The sequence below is a fragment of the Gossypium hirsutum genome, chromosome A13, assembly GCF_007990345.1.
Source record: "Gossypium hirsutum isolate 1008001.06 chromosome A13, Gossypium_hirsutum_v2.1, whole genome shotgun sequence".
NCBI classification, from domain to species: Eukaryota; Viridiplantae; Streptophyta; class Magnoliopsida; order Malvales; family Malvaceae; genus Gossypium; species Gossypium hirsutum.
In genome coordinates, this window is record NC_053436.1 from 41,979,203 (window position 1) to 41,994,606 (window position 15,404).

The following is a 15,404-nucleotide window of genomic DNA, read 5'->3' on the forward strand; positions in this document are numbered from 1 at the left end:
AACTAAACGTTAAGCTATAATCGAAATCACTCTAACATATTTATGGTCAAATATAGCAAGAAAACTAAATAGGCTTTACTAGCCACACTTAGCTCAATTATAACATAACTTCACTTACTTATAAGCACATTTGGCAACTTGATAACTAAGTTAATATCATGGTACCATAACTCAACATTTATCAACATGTCATTAGCAAAATAAGCTCATGTAAAATTTTCTCCCAATCACATCTCAAAATTTAACAAGCTTAGAGCTCATTTAATAATTAAATTCCATTTCAAAGCATCAAAACATTATCAAATGTATACTCATCCTAAATGACCGAATGCACACTAACTAAGCACTTAACAATTTTCTTTAACCATTAAACTCATTCGGCAATGATAAGGACAAATTTAACAAACCTTAAATTCAACTTATAATTGTGCATATCTCATTCAAAGCATCCACACCAATTTATTATCCAATCATCCATAGCCGAATACACATATTTCTTTCATTCATTCTTAACAAAATTTTATCAAGCTTAAATCTCCATTCCATCATTTTAAAATGCAAACATTACTCAAATGTTATCTAAATTCACATTCGACAACTACACATACACACAAGCCGATTTCCCCTTATCATCTAATCCACCTATATGAACATTTAACTAGCTCAAACTTCACCCATCCACAATTACTCATTAAAACATAAAGACAACAACCATTCCCTTCAAATTCTTCCATGGCCGATTGCTCATATCACCACAAAATTCAAAATTTTGACATGGGCTAAGTAAGGGACTTAGTAACTAGCTTAAAATTGCTAAAATTTCAAGAACTAACATGAATTACTTACCTTAATTCAAGCTTAAAGGTGACCGAATGACTTAGCTCCCTTTTTTTTCTTTAAATTCGGCTAAGAAGAAACAAAGACGACCACTTTGTTTTTTTTCACCCTTTAGCTATTTTACTTATCTTTATTTTATATTATAAAACCATTTAGTTATTATAATACTAATATAAAATACATATATTTTGTATCAAATATCATCATGGCCGGCCGCTATCTCAAAAGTGGGGAATTTGACATGCAAGTCCACATTTTTTTAAACCATGCATTATTTGACCACTACAATTTAACCTATCACATTTTCAAAGTTTCACACATAAGTCCTTTTTAATAATTTCACATCCAAATGACAAAATTAAGACATACCACTTTGACATAAAACCATGCATCAATTTGATCATATAAACACCAACCATAAAGGCATTAAAATAACATAAGTTTCACAAATTCAAAGAAAAATTTCATGCCAATATCATACACAAGCATACCAATTTGGCCATTCAAAACATATCATCACTAGAGCATTTCAACATTAGCCATTAAGCCCAAAAATACAAAAATGTGATCAATCATAAACCATGTTTACAAGCCAAACATAATGGCCACATCATCAAGCACAAAACACCTATACATGTCATTATAATCATGACTTAAAAACATCAAAATCTACCAATGAATTCGATGCACAGTGTGATGGATCTCCGACTAGTTTCTAACCCGATCGAGCTTCTAATAATCTGTAAAGTAAAAGAAAGATAATCACGTAAGCAATGAATACTTAGTAAGGTCGTATAAACTTTAAACATAGCATTTCATTTAAATGATGAACTTTATAGATTAAATATAAACCTATACCAATGCCTCAATATTTATCGAACGTAATCATTAACTCACAATGGAATAAGTCTATCAACACTACATATACTTATCAGTCTTAGGATAGTAGGATTTCATAAGACTTTGAACCCTTGCATTTATTTACTTTCCATTGCATTTACTTACTTTAGCTTAAATAACAACATCAATTCATTAATTAGCATATTTTTTCATGAACTAGGTATATTCATCCATAACATACATAAACTTCTCACATACAAGTACATCTTTCAACTTATCATTCCCTATTATTTCATCGTATTTTATTTCAACTATGAACTTACCATTTTCATTAGCTTTTCATACCCATTTCATATGCATAACAACAAGATATAAGAATAACATCAACCATGACTATGAGCTAGTGTATTTAACATAGCTCTTCTGGAATCAACTAAATGATAAACCATTTAATAAGAAATTACATACTTTAATTTATACCAGGGGCGAAGCCAGAACAAATTTTTAGGAGGGGCCGAATGAAATTTTAATTTTTTATAGTCTATATATTTATAATTTTTAAAGGATTAAATAGAATTTTTATAATTTTAGGGGGGGCCAAAGTACAATTTTACCTTTACTAATTTAAAATTTTATGAAAAATTCAAGGGCCTAAACATAAATTTTCCAATTTAGGGGGGGCCAGGGCCACTGCCAGCCCCCCCTGTATTCGCCATTGATTTATACCATCTTTTCATGTACATAAGCATATTACCAATTGAACACTTACCATTTCAATGTATTTTATTAAGACTAAGCATGATATAATCCAATCATAAGCTTGGCACAAGCCTAAGCATCATCCACAACTCATGTCAGAGCATCAACTCATAAATTACTTGAAATAACATAAGGTAAGTCATATACATGAACAACATTATTTGAAATCTTCAATTTCATGTGCGTAAACATACTTTCATTAATATTACCTTTTCATTCCTTTTCATAAACTCATGTCATAAGTCATTTGAATACTTACCGTTCCTTCCCTTTTTATGCCCATTGAACCACTTAGAATAATACCGGATAAGCGGGAAAGCTCAAACAAAGTGTGCTAAACATATAGTCGTAGCTCACACGAGCTGTAAAATGGGCCTGCTTACACAAGCTGTCGGTTGGAATGTAAGCTACATGATACTACTCACACAAGCTATCGAGTATCCGTAATTAATGTCGGACCTTAGCCATTTTAGGACATTCAAGACCAGCACCCGAAACACAGTAACTTAGGTCTGCTCACACAAGCTGTCGGTCAGAATGTAGCTATACGGCGCTGCTCACAAAAGCTGTCAAGTATCTACAACACATGCCGGAACTTAGCCAACGGTAGGACATTCAGGACCAGCATCTGAAACATGGTAACCCTAATGGCATGTCATTTGTATCCTATATATTCCTAAGGTTCAAACGGGGCTCGATAGTCATCGTACATCGTTGAATTTTCATCGTTTCTTGACAAGATAAATTGCAAAATATCATATATATATATGGATCCAATCACAATAGAATCACATACTAACATTCAATTAATCAACATTATACAAAATTCAGTTCATATAAACTTACCTGGCTAAATTGCAGAAATGACAAAGTTTAGGGGCATTTTGGTAATTTTCTATTCTCTTCGATTTTCTACTCGATCTTGATCTAAATTAATAATTTTATTCAATCTATTAATTTAGATAGTAAAACAATGTATTTACACAATTTAGTCATTTTTTATATTTTTACAAAAATGCACCTGAAATTTTACTTTTATTCAATTTAGTTCCTGAGCCTAAAACATGCAAATTAACCATTTTTATTGAAATTTCTTAATAGCCAAATATTTTTAGCTTCCAATACAGCCCATATTTGCAACAATTTCACATCAAATAATTGTACTTTTACTTTTTCAACAATTTAGTCTATAATAAAAAAAATTCATCACAATTACTTAACAAAATACTTTTAAATCTCAACCAACATTTCATATTCATCATTTAACATCTAAAATCACAAGGTTCATCAATGGCAACATTCAAAATCTTTAACAGTTTCAAAATCGAAGGTACAGGCTAGCTGGATCTAATTGCAACGATCTGAAAAACATAAAAATTAAAAGAAATTGATGAAAAATGGTTTACCGTGCAAAGGTATAGCCATAGCCAAACCTTGAAACATTTCCATGGTGAATTCGGTGGTGAACAGAACCAAAATGAAGAAGAAAACTTTAGGTTTTCTTATTTTAACATTATTACATTATTTTAATATTAAAAATAATGTATAAAACATATATAAAATTAAAGGAAATTAAAACTTAAACCTTCCACCATCTTAAGGCCATCCAATTATGGTTCTTTAATCAAATAACACCTTTAAATTAATAGCGACTAACTTTTTTAACTCTTATGATTTAGTCCTTTTCCGTAACACCCCCATGCCTGAGACTATCACCGGAGTCAAGCTTGAGGGGTTACCGAACATAATTTATCAAATTAAGAACTTCAAATCATTTGTTTCTACATTCACAGCTTTCTAGCTACCCGCGTCACAGTTACAAGAAAAATCATATCTCGAGTTACGGAACTCGAAATCAAGATCCTTAAATTTTTCCTAAATCTAGACTCATATATCTATTTACTAAATTTTTTCTAGAATTTTTGGTTGGGCCAATTAGTACAGTTTATTAATTAAAGTCTCCCCTGTTTCAGGGTTCGACTGCTCTGACCTCTATGTATTACGAATCAGATATCTCTCTATACAGAATTTCAATGACTATTAGGTTTGTTTCTCTTAAAACTAAACTCAATAAGGAATTTGTAAATATAAAGAAAAAATTCTAATTATTTTTTAAAAATTTATTATGAATTTTTAAAGTCAGAATTGGGGATTCAGAAATCACTCTGACCCTGTTTCACAAAAGTTTAAATATCTCATAAAATATAATTTATATGCCTGTTTTGTTCAATCCACATGAAAATAGACTCATTAAGCTTCAATTTCATAACTTATGCATCATTTAGTTCCATTTATACTATTTTTTAGTGATTTTTCAAATTCATGTCATTGCTGCAGCAATATTCTGTTTTAAGGCAAGTTTCATCTTTCCATGAATTTTTATGAACTAGATAACCTATTAAACTTCCATGATATCAAACATGATCTAATTAGCCATCACCATGACTTATCAATATCAAACATTTTCTCAACCAAACATGGTCATATCATAAAATTATTTACACAAAATAGGTATATTGCTATACATGCCATACTTAAGTAGTTGTACAAGCCATTTAGCAAGATAAAAGTCCTTTGGATAGTGTTATCGAACTTTCGACCTGTCCCAATTCCTGAGCCGGCTTGTTCAAAACTATAGTGAATGAAAAGGAAGGAGTAAGCATAAATGCTTAGTAAGTTCATATGCAAATAACAAGTAACATAACAATACAATCATACCAAACAACCTTAACATGGTATCACAAAAACATTTATCACATTTCTAAATATCATTCATCATCTTACGATCTTATCGTTGTTGTATCTATTTCCAACCTGAGGGTTAAGAACATACCTGTCCAAAGTTTCCATTTCACAACACTTACCCAAAACATGACTTGTATCTTAAGTGCTCTTCCATTAAACTAGAAATTTCACCCGTTGAACACATCGGAATATAACTCGGATACATGGATAATTTGCACATAAGTGCCACATATGTAATCAAGAAATCATGTAACCCACCCTTAAGTGAACTAGGACTCAACTCAACAAGCTCGGGCGTTCGCATCCATAAATGAACTCGGACTCAACTCAACGAGTTTGGATGCCTAGTTACATCTCACGAACTCGGACTCAACTCAACAAGCTCGGACATTTGCATCCATAAGTGAACTCGGACTCAACTCAACGAGTTCGGATGCTCAACCATCCTAGTGACATGTCACTTGTATCCTAATCTATTCCTAAGGTTCAAACGGGCTTTTTTCCCTCGATCTCACATTTGCCGTCTTCCATGGAATATCAGAACCGATACTCGGTAGCAATTCATATTTATCAAGTAGTAAACATAATTTGCATATTACTCAACATTAACCACAAAGCATAATATTTCACGATTAAAAATCAGCATATCATATAATTAACATCAATAACTTAAAAATAACAATTATGCTACATTATTTACACATGAACTTACCTTGGTACCAAAATATAAAGATTTTGTAATTTAGTCCACAATCTTTTCTTTTCCTCGATCGCGACTTGAATCTCGTTTCTCTTGATCTATAATACCAAATTAATCTTATTTAATACATACATTCATCAAAACAACATTTAATACGAACTTTGGAAAATTACACTTTTGCCCTAAACTTTTGCATAATTACACTTTTGCCCCTAGGCTCGGGAATTAAACTTTATTCCTTATTCTTATGTTTTATAACATGCTGATCACTTTTCCCTTCTATGGCAACATCAAATTCTCACTCTAACATATACTTGTGACTATTAGGTATTTTTGCCAATTAAGCCCTTTTACTCGTTTTCACTCAAAACCGAGTAGCACAAGTTGTCTAACATAATTTAAAACCCCATATTCTATCATAAAACATCAAAACACACTAATTTCACCTATGGGTATTTTTCCAAATATAAACCCTAGGTTGAATTATTGCTAGCATAAGCTTAATCGAGCTTTCGGGATTCCAAAAACGTAAAGAACATTAAAAATGGGGCTTGGAATCACTTACTATGGAGCTTGAAAGTTGAAGAAACCCTAGCTATGGAGAGATGGAGAATTCGGCAGCAACTAAGGAGGATGATGACCAATTTTGTGTTATTTTTCCCATTTTATTTCATTTAATATCCAAATGACCAAAATGCCCCTCCTTACTAAACTTTCAAAAATTCCTTCCATGTCCTAAATTTGTCCATGAACTTAAAATTGGTCAAATTTCTATTTAAGACCTCCTAATTAATATTTCAATGCAATTTCATACTAAAAACTTCTAGAATGCAAATTTTGCAACTTATTCGATTTAGTCCCTACTTTCAATTTAAGCACTTTAGGCATAGAATTTCATCACGAAATTTTCACACAATCATGCAATCATATCATAATCATCAAAATAATTATAAAATAATTATTTCTATCTCGGATTTGTGGTCACGAAACCACTATTCCGATTAAGCCCTAATTCAGGATATTACATTTTCGCTTAATTAACTATCAAAATGTTAAAATTTTTCAACAAAACTTTAATACCACCTTAATGACACCCCGTAAATATTGATAAAAATATTTATGGCTCGATTTGTAGAAACGAGGTCTCGATACCTAATTTTCTAAAACCACTTGACCTTAGGGTCTTACCACTTGAACTTTATAAATCGCTTATATAACTTATATTATCAAATAGAAAATCTTGTTAAACTTGACTCATAAATATTAAATAATAATATTTACGAAATTATTCATCAGATTTGGTGGCCCCAAAACTACTGTTTTCGACATCACTGAAAAATGGGCTGTTACAAATCTTATGCAGTTTTGAAAAGAAAAGACATTGAATTTCAAGTCGGCAACAAAGTGTTCTTAAAAGTATCGTCTTGGAAGAAAGTTCTTCGATTTGGTCGTAAAGGAAAGTTAAGTCCGCAATTTATAGGGCTGTATGAGATCATTGAAAGAATTGGGCTAGTAGCTTACATATTAGCTTTGTCATTAGAGTTAGAAAAGATTCACAACATATTTCACGTATCTATGTGACAACGGTATCGATCAGACCCATCGCATATAATTTCACCTATTGAAGTTGAGATTCAGTCTAGTATGATGTACAGTGAAGAACTTATAAGAATTCTAGCTCGAAAGGTTAAAGAGTTAAGAAATAAAAGCATAGATTGGGTGAAAGTTCTTTAGCAACTACATAGTATAGAAGAAGCTACTTGGGAACCAGAAGAAGCTATAAAAGTGAATACCCAAACTTTTTTTTTGGTAAGATTTTTGGGATGAAAATTCCTTAGAAGGGAGAGTTGTAAAAGCCTATTTTTAGTGAAATCAAAACAATGATTTTGGGACCACAAATCTGACGTAAAAACATTTATTTTATTATTATTTTAATGTTATGGTGTGTCAGTAGTGTCGTATAAAAAATTCGTTAAGAAATTTTGACATTTGCATCTTAATTAAGTAAAAAGGACTAAATCGTAAAAGGTGCAAAAGTACAGTTCCATTAGTTCAAGGTGTCTATTAGCTATGAAATTAAATTGTTAAGGGATTTATGTGATATTTAGACCATTATTATTATGAGTGGACATTTATGGACATAAATTAGATGATTTTAAGTTAAAAGTTAAAGGTTAATAAAGTAATTTAATAAATAAATTAGGTAAAATATGTAAAAACAAAAGACATCATCTCTTAATGTGTTCTTCCACCAATTTGAGAAAGGAAGAATTCTTCATTCTTTCACATTGAGCATTCAATTATATCTCCCTTGCATGAAAGTGTGTTTTCATTTCGTTTTCATTGATTTTTATGTTTTTGAAGTCGTTGTAACTTAATCTATCTAGCCTGAGGACTAATTTGCAAAATTGTTAAATGTTTAGGGTTTTTCCATGAATGTTTTTGCTTGATTTATGAAGGTTTTTTTAGAAGAAAATGAATTTTTGTTGTTAAATAAACAACTTTTGTAAAGTGATTTTTGATAAAATTATCAATTGGGGACTTATATGTAAAAGTAGTAAATACCATGATAAAATTGTGAAAAGTTGAGTTGTATGAGGATGTATAAGTCCCTAGGTAATTCGGCTAGTTTGTAATATAAATGAAATTGCATAAATTTCAATTTATGAGCTTAAGGACTAAATTGTAAAGAAGTTAAAATAATAAGGGAAAAACTATAATTTTGCAAAAATGTGAATTTTGGACTGAATTGAACAGAATGAATATTAAGTGGATTGAACTTAATTAGATCAAGTTAAGCCTCGTACAAATCTAGATCAAGGGAAAGATAAAGTCTCAGATTAGTTGATTCTATTTTGACATCTTTAAAATTGAGGTAAGTTCGTATGTTTAAATAACGTTTTAATGTTAATTGATTTATATGCTATTATGTTATTTATCATATCATTTTACAACGAAAATCCAACGATGTTTTGACAACTATTAAGTCCTGATTGAACCTTTGGAATATATAAGATACAAATGACATCTCATTAAGGTTACCACGTTTTAGGCGCAGGTTCTGAATGTCCTACTGATGGCTAAGTTTCGGCATTTGTTGCGGATACTCATCAACTTATTTGAGTGGAATCGTGTAGCTACATTCCGACTGTCAGCTTGTGTGAGCAGACCCATTTATGGATCAAGAGAGCAATGATGTAAAGGAAAAGGAGAATGAATGGTTTCGACCATGTATTAGTACACTTTGTATGAGCTTCCCGTGTATCCAATATTATTCTAAGTGGTTCAATGGGCATAAAAAGGGAAGGAATAGAAGTGCTCCGATGGCTAAATTATGAACTTATGGAAATGTATGAACTGATGTTGATTAAAGTAGGTATAACCATTTTTATGGAAAGAATGAATTCAAATGTGCTATGTTCATGTATTATATCTTACCGTGTGATGATATTGTTGAGTTATGTGTTAAAGCACTAACTATTGTTGATGCTTAGGCTTGTGCCATGTAACACCCCTTACCCAAGTTTGAGGTCGGGACTGGGCAAGAGGCATTACCTGACTCAAACGCATGCACACGAGCATATCTGAATCATAAAAACTCGATCAAATTTAAAAATTTTCAATAATTGTCTAAAAGACCTTAATATGGGCCTACGAGGCCCAAAACACGCTTTGAGAACATTTCGGGGATACTCTGAATATTTTTGGAAACTATGAAAAATACCACTTGAAACAGGGGCACACACTAGTGTGGAAAGGCGAACACCCGTGTGGCCATTTTGACATGGCCGAGCTGAAGGCCCGTGTGACTCCTACGGCCTAAGCAAAATAGGGACACGCCTATGTCCCTTACCCGTATGGATTTATTTTCTAATTTGAACCTACAAGGATTTTCACATGGCCAAGCACACACCCGTGTCTATAGCCTGTGTCTATCACAAGGCCATGACACTCCCGTGTCGCAGCTCGTGTGTAAAAACCTTGACATTTTGTTTCTGACATCAGCGACAAATTAGAGGCACACGGCCAAGGCACACACCCATGGCTAGAGGCCGTGTCCTCCACACAGCTGAGACATATGGCCCTGTCTCTTCTGTTGTGTTTACTACCATGTATATTGACTTGCGAATTTGAGGTGCAGAGGACACATGGCCGAACAACACGCCCATGGGCTATCTATGTGTTGCACATAGCCTAGGCACACACCCGTGTGTCTAGCCATGTGGACAAAATAAGGATATTTACCAAGCCTATTTTCCACCTTTACTAGCACCAAGCTACACTACACCAAGACAAACCAATTTCAGACACACCCACATGGCTAAATCAGGCCCCAACCAAAAATTCCACACATTAGGGCCACTCTAATTGATCACAAACAAACTGACAATATACAAAATCATTCAATTTACTTATTCCCAAAAGAAGATCATCATTTGCATTTATCAATAACCAATATTAGCCACTATCCATGACATTATACAAAATGACTCAATAGCTATCGCAAGCCACTTGTTTGGCCCAAAACAATGTGACCATTACAAAAATACTAGTTCCTATACATGCCAAAATCAAAATGATAAAACTAGCTATACCAAATGCTTCAGGGATAGTGTGACTGGCTTCTCCGACATAAGGCGATGATGGACGAGCTACTTTGGTGGCACTATAAGAAAATAGAAAGGAAAAGACTAAGTATAAAGCTTAGTAAGTCGTATGTAAATAATGAATAACTACAAGTTACCATAAGGGATCTACTCCTAAAATAACTCAATTTGCACATGAAAGTGAGGATTCATAAATATTAATTGCCCATATTCATCTCTTACCAAACATACAATGTTGATTGAATTCACATTTCATACTTCATGTAAAATACATAAATGGTCATAAGCATAACTTACTCACTTTTCTTCCTTACTAAACATACAACAAAAATGAAGCTCGTACTTCGTAATTCTCATTTAGGTACCTATACCACTCACCACATGGTCATGAGTTCTCTCATTTTGATATAAACCATAAATCACCAGTTGAACCATTTGGAATACTACAGGATATTCAATAGCCCCAAACATGGGATAAGATTCCGACGCCATGTCCCAAACATGGTCTTACACTGGCTAGTACGCCAAAGTCGATGCAATGTCCTAGACAGGTCTTACACTAACTTTTATATATCGAGGCCGATGCCATGTCCCAGACAGGTCTTACACTGGCTCTCATCTATTGGTGTCGATGCCATGTCCCAGATAGGTCTTACAATGACATACAATAAGCTGACGCCATGTCCCAGACATGTCTTACACTAGCTTGTATATCTCGAGGCTAATGCATGTCCCAGACATGTCTTACACTAGCTCTCGTCTCAATGGCGATGCATGTCCTAGTCAAGTCTTACACTGGCTTGTATATTTTGAGGCCGATGCATGTCCTAGTCAAGTCTTACACTGGCTTGTATATTTTGAGGCCGATGCATGTCCCAGACATGTCTTACACTAGCTCTCATAATGTGGCCGATGCATGTCCCAGGCATGTCTTACACTAGCACACATATCACCCAATGTCATGGCATGAATATCCAAATTTATTCCTAATCTTCAACCGAGAGTCTTTATTGCATTAATTTCTCAGCATGCATACTTATATTCACAATCAAAACAATTTATGCAATCTCAATTCAATCACACATCATAACAATATAGTTGCATTATTAACATACAACTTACCTCGGATACAAAACGTAGGCGACTAGTTGATTTACTCTACTTGCTTAGCCTTCCCCCGGTCTAGGTTTGGATTTTGTATTTCTTGATCTAAAATAATAAAAATTCACTCATTTAATCACTAAATAAATTTAGAAAATTAGAAATTCACATTTTTGGTAAAATGACCATTTTGCCCTTAGACTTTCACAAAATGACCATTTTACCCCTAGGCTTGAAAATCATTTTTTTCGAATTTCTTCATGTCTTAGGCCTAGCCAAAGCCTTTTTACTCTTATAGCAACCCAAAATTTCCATTATTTCACCACATTACTATCTATTTTACAATTACTACAAACTAGTCATTTTTAAGTGTTTTTCATGAACACCACTTCACAAAAGTTGTTTCTTAAACAACTAAAATTCATTTTCTTCCATAAAATTTCAGCAAATATCATAGATTCTCTCATGGTGAATCTCTAAGCTTTCTACCATTTTGCAAGATAGTCCCCTCAATAGATAGCTTATGCTACAAGGGTTCCAAAAGTACCAAAATCATCAAAAGTAACCATCTAAATCACTTACTTGAGAGAGGAATAAGTGGCTGAACTTCCAGAACCCTTAAAATAGCTAAAACTTTCAATGGTGAAGAAGGTGAAAAGATGATATCTTTCTTTCTTTATTTTATTTTTTTATTTCTAGTTAAAATTTAGCCACCAACTTACATAACCATTTGACCACTTGGTCTTCTTGTCCCTATGGCCGGCTATCATCTATAAAAAGGCCTATTTTCACTTTAAAGACCCCTAATTTTGGTTCTCTAGCTATTTGGTATATCTATCTAGTAAAATAAGACTTTTTTTCTATATGCGATTTAGTCCTTTTTCAAAATTAAGCTCTCAAACGCCACAATTAATTCACCAAAATTTTCATACACTTATATAATCATACTATGACACGAAAATAATAATAAAAATAATTTCTCGGCCTCGAATTTGTGGTCCCAAAACCACTGTTCTGACTAAGCCCAAAATTGGGCTATTACAATTCTCCCCCTTAGGAATTTTCGTCCTCGAAAATCTTACTGGTGAATAAGTTGGGGTATTGGTCTCTCATGGTCTCCTCGGGTTCCCATATGGCTTCTTCGACTCCATTTCTATGCCATAGGATTTTTACAAGTGCTATACTCTTATCCCTTAATTGTTTAACCTCCCGAGCCAAAATCTTAACCGGCTCTTCGCTATAAGTAATCTCCGACTGAATCTCAACCTTAGTTGGTGCGATCACATGCGAAGGATCCAATCTATATCGACGTAACATGGACACGTGAAACACATCGTGAATCTTTTTTAACTCTGAGGGCAAATCCAATCGGTAGGCAATAGGCTCTACTCTCTCGATAATCTCATAAGGTCTTATGAAACGAGGACTCAGCTTGTCCTTTCTACCGAATCTGATGACTTTCCTCCACGAGGATACTTTCAAAAATACCCTATCACCTACGTGAAACTCAATTTCCTTTCATTTCAAATCTGTATAGGATTTCTGCCTTTCCGAAGCGGCCTTCAAACAGTCGCGAATCACCTTAACTTTCTCTTCGATTTTTTTGACCAAGTTAACCCCGTGAATCTAATTTTCTTTAAGTTCGAGCCAATATATGGGCGTTTGACACTTGTGTCCATACAAAGCCTCATAGGGCGTCATTTTTAGACTTGACTGATAACTATTATTGTAGGCAAACTCTACCAGCGGTAAATACCTTTCCCAGCTACCTTGAAACTCGAGAACACAACACCGCAACATGTCTTCTAAGATCTGAAGCACTCTTTCTGACTGGCCATCAATTTGCGGGTGAAATGCCATGCTAAAATTCAATTTTGCTCCCAATGCCTCTTGTAATTTTTTCCAAAACCGTGAGGTAAATCTTGGATCTCTATTCAAAATAATCGACAAGGGTACTCCATGAAGTCTCACATTCTCGGAAACATACAATTCAGCCAATTTCTCAAGGGAATAGTCGGTACGCACTAGTAGAAAGTGTGCCGAGTTGGCAAGCCTATCAACAACAACCCAAATGGAATCCTTTTTCCTTGGCGTCAAAGGCAAACTTGACACAAAATCCATGGTTACACGGTCCCATTTCTACTCAGGAACCATCATAGGTTGAAGTAAACCCGAAGGTACTTGGTGTTCGGCCTTCACTTACTGACATATTAGACACTTAGAAACAAACACTAAAATGTCTCTTTTCATTCTCAACCAGCAGTACATTTTCTTCAAGTCGTTATACATTTTCACATTACAAGGATGGATAGACAAGCAACCACTATGTGCCTCTCGTAAAATCCTCTGAATAAGTTCATTTTCCTTAGGTACGCAAACCCTATCTTTGAACATTATACACCCATCGGTACTAATCCGAAATTCTGATTGTAACACCCCTCGCCCGTATCCAACGTTAGGATAGAGTTCATGATGCTACCTGACCTAAACTCGACCAACTGTATAAAACTGGGCCGTGAAATTTCAAACAATTTAAAAACTTCTCTTTTCACAAGCAATTTGTCTCATATACAGGCTTATGAGGCCCAAAACATATGTCCGGGGTAGTTCAGAACCCAACGAGAACTCATGAAAAACTTAGAAAATTTCATACATCATGACCTCACGCGCCCGTGTGGATATAGAACACACGACCGTATGGTAGGGACACACCCATGTCCCGAACCTGTGTCTAAAAACCTAGACATTCTGCCAAAACCACACGGCCCAAGAACACACTCGTGCCCTATAACCGTGTCCTTCACACGGCCGAGACACATGGTCGTGTCTCTTGCTCGTGTACAACTAGCATGCATACTGACTTTATGACACGGCATGGGCACACGCCCGTGTGGCCTGTCCGTGTACTAAAATGACTTTAAAGTTTTAAGTGCAGGGTATGCACGGCCATGACACACACCCATGGGGGTGAGCCGTGTGTCACACACGGTCTAGACACACGCCTGTGTGTCTCACCCGTGTGGACAAACTAGGCTATCTTTCAAGCCATTTTATCACCCATTTTGCACAACTTACACAATATCATTTCAATATGCTAATTCCATCCCAAAAGACATCAATTCATTCAAGAAGGAACATCACATGTATTACCAAAATGAATACTAGCCATCATCTAATCTTAATACAAAATGGAGGGCCTTTATCTTAACCCAAAATACATGAACAATTTCTCAATAATACAACTTACTAGTCTAGTCCTATATATGCCACCTTCAAAAATATAAATCAAACTATACCGAATGTTGCGCCTGATAGTGTGATCGATATCTCTGACTTCAAGGGATCCTCGAACAATTTGACAGTATTGAAAAAAAGGGAAAGGAAAGAAAGTAAGCATAAAGCTTAATAAGTTGCATATAAATAAATATACAACAACAATCTCACCATTTGCCATAATGCTTATAGCTCAAAGGTAAACACGACTTAACTTACTCATTATCATCTACTCGAGTCTCATTTTATAAATTAAGCTCGTTACTCATGCTTATCGTATAGGTACCTGTAACACTCGTAACATGATTATCCTTTCTTTATCAAAATTGAACTACAACTTTCACCATTGAACCGTTAGGCATATTACTGGATATTCTATGAACCTTCAACATGGAATGAATTGCTGATGCCATGTCCCAGACATGGTCTTGTACTGGCTCTCATATATGCATGCTGATGCATGTCCCAGACATGTCTTACACTAGCACAAGTCTTGGCCGATGCGTGTCCCAACACGTCTTACACTGGCTATCTCTGTCGAG